We start from the raw sequence: 3,493 nt of genomic DNA, 5'->3' as shown, positions 1-3,493 counted from the left end.
GTGGAGACTCGGAACAGCAGAGTACTGAAGAAAAGCAGGTATTTGTGAACGATATCAGGGTGTTTTCCCTGGATATCATCTTAGCCCTGAAGAGTGAGAAGAATCCACAAAATAAAATAATTGTGAAGACATTCTCAGATGGAAAGATGAATTTTAGAATCACACTACATTAAATTAAGCAATCAGAAAGATGCATGAGATGGAACTGTATCCCTTTATCCTGGTGTTGGGAATGAATTGGATCAAATTGGCCTCACCTTCTCTGAACTGCGCATCCAGGTGGTGACTTTACCTAATGCCCCAAACCTGACATCACAACATGTATTTTGTTCAGAGAATACTTGGAAAAACAGTGTTTGACACTGGTGTGTGATTTTCTATTCATGTCACCATCTTACCTTTATTAAACACTATCTCATGAATTATAAAATTAACACATGGACTTCTTAGAGCCTGTATCTTAAGACAGAAGTCAAGATGTGCCTGGAAACCATTGAATTATAGACAGGGATGGGTACATACAGGGTGTAAAGTTAAATTCCAAAATTATGAAGCAAGTCAATTGCTGAATAATGAAAAATAAAGTAAATCACTGATTGCTAACTCTCAGGAAATAATGCTTCACAGTAAGAATTATAATTTCATAAGACTCAAAGGCATATAGAAAACAGGGAACTCAGTGTGTGTAATTTGCTCCTTCAAGAAACACAAGATACATAAATGTGGGTCACCATGAGATTATAAATTAAAATAGAAAGTATATCTTCAATGCATACCATGATTTTGCAAACTCTAGTTTTTATTCTTTGATACATATGCAGCTACCACAAAAGGAAATGGGTGACTCCTTATGGGAAATGACAGTGTTTCAGTTTTCTTACTCAAGCAGCAACTTCTCCAATTTATCCTAAATTGCACTGTGAGAAGCAGGTGTTCATAGTTGCCGTATTGAATTGTAGTGTGAAGCTAGGCAGTGCTGTAGTTTCTTTTCTGTGTATGAGTGATGATGATACCAAGTACCTAGAAGATCACATCCACCATGAATTCCTTGTGCAACCACAGCTCTGTGCACAGAGGACCTGAGAGTGGAGTTACAGGCAGCTTCACCTGGAAATCGCTGGGTCACTTTAGCTGGGCTGAGACAGAGATTCAGTCATTATTTTAGTCTGTTATATTCATTCCTTTTATCTCTATCATTATCAGTATCATGGATTATTCTTCTAAGTCATGTATTCTCTCTGACTGCTAAGCCTCCCATATTCCCAACCAAAGAAAAGGTGTTATATACACAGCAAATTGGAAGAAATATAATGAATATCACTGCCCTTTAAGGGAATCAGAATGGTCAGAATCTTCTAGAAGCTATAACTAGGCACCTACTATATGTGAATCTGAATGTTGATCACTGAAGTTGGATTAGGAATGAAAACCTCAACAGTACCTCCACTGGATATTCTTATTCACCTTGTTTATGCTTCCTTTTGCAGAAGTAAAACTTTTTTCTCTGCCAAAATACTTCAGAATGTATGGTCATTTTTCTGAACCCAGAGATCCATCTCTCACATCTGCTTCTACCATGAATGTTGTTAGGATACAACTCTGGTTATCAGGCTTTGGGGCAATCATCTTTGCCTATAGAGATAAATTTCTAGCCTCAAGATGGTGTTTTTCTTTTCTTTCTTTTGTGTATTTGCTTTGGAGTGTCAAGGATAACTCTCAGGGCCTAGACACACACTTTACCACTAAGCTATATTCCTAGTTTATATTTTTCATGTGTTTTGTTCTCAATAATAGAAACAACATATTCACAAATACGTATGATGAATGAACTTCTAACATATGATAAAGTGAGATCCTAAAAATTTAAAAGTTCTGGAATTTCATATCCATATTAAGAACAAAACCTAATCACAGACAAAGGGGAAATGTTCCGAGGCATAGATCTGTTAGTGACTACACCTGTAATATAAGAGAAATCCAATTGCTTTTCTCATATTCATGTTTTCAGACATTGTAGTGGATAACTTTTGCAATTCTTCTTTAGAAACAAGCAGTGGGTTTAGAACAACACAGAGAACTTGGGCAACTGAGAAACCCAAGTTAATTTTGTCACTTAACAAACTTCACAGAACCATTCTTCAAGATCTGACTCCATTAATTCACTCGGCCTGCTACTCCTCCCGCTCCATCAGCTCCACAGGGAAGGAACTCCCATGAGCAAAAAAACTAGCAACTTTAGTTGTAGATGTACAGTTTAGCTACACACAGGCTTCCTTTACATCAGACTTAAAATTCTAGGTATTGGGTTTATATTTTGTGAGTCTTTGGCCTCACTAAGAACCTTTCTCTGTATGCTTTGTACAGTACACTTGTCACCATATTGGATACAGCACTTTATGAAACATGGCTACCATGTTAGTCATATACGCACTACAACAACACTAGCCTGTGGGCTTTTACATACACAATTTCAAAGGCTGTCTGACTTTCTAACCCTATGTAAGTCTCAGTTTGAAAGTCAAGCTAGAAATCCCTTCTAGTGAAGAATAGAATTCAGTTTCAAATAGGTTTCATGGTTCTATCCATTGTTTTTCTTTCCTATAAAGTACTGCCTTGTGCTTTATTTTTTTATAGGTAGAAGAAATGACTGTGTTGATCACTATGAAATACACCTGGCATATTCCTTCCTATTGACCTGTCGTATTGAACACTTAATAAAACCTATCTATGAGACAAGAGGTTTCAATGTAAATAGCAACAGTGACTCTGATTATATTCTACAGGTCAGATCTCTAGATGCTGCACATATGATGAGGAATTATGTGGTTGTTGACCAAAAATACAACCATACACATTTTTGGTGACTGAAAATATCAGAGAGAGTTTGGCTCAAAGAATTGGGTAAGAACAGAAATATAGTATTTGAATAACTAAAAGAAGATAAAACTAATGGGGTAGATAGAGTATGAAAGACATAGTTATCCTTGGTTTGTTTTCCAAAAATGGAGTGCAGTCACCTAAAATTAAGAAAGGTTTCTTCTTGTATTCTGGTTCTACTTCACTGGTAATGGATGGGTTGTCTAGACATCCAAAATTTCATCTGTTACTCACAGATGCAAATTACAGGCAATCTTGTTAGAAAAAACCTAACACTCTCTATTCTATGCTCTTCTTTAAGTTTGCACTGTTATCCTCCTGCACTTTGTCTTTTCTAGCCTCTGTTTCTCTTCATCCTCTTTTCCTTTTTGTATGCTCTTTCATACATTTTTTTCTCTTCTGTACAACAGTGGGTTTGTCTATCTGTCATCTACTATCTGGCAATTATCTACTGATCATCAATCAACTTGTTTGTCTATTATTATATGCCATTGATCATCAATCTATATGTGAATCTGTGTATCAGTTCATCTGTTGGTCATCTTTCTTTTTATTACCTACAAATCTAAATGGAAAACTGCACTTGCAAATGCAAATACACTGTTCACTTTGAGAT

Source organism: Peromyscus eremicus, chromosome 1, assembly GCF_949786415.1.
Source record: "Peromyscus eremicus chromosome 1, PerEre_H2_v1, whole genome shotgun sequence".
Taxonomy (NCBI): Eukaryota; Metazoa; Chordata; class Mammalia; order Rodentia; family Cricetidae; genus Peromyscus; species Peromyscus eremicus.
The sequence above is the reverse complement of the archived record's forward strand: the minus strand, read 5'-3'. Positions refer to the sequence as shown.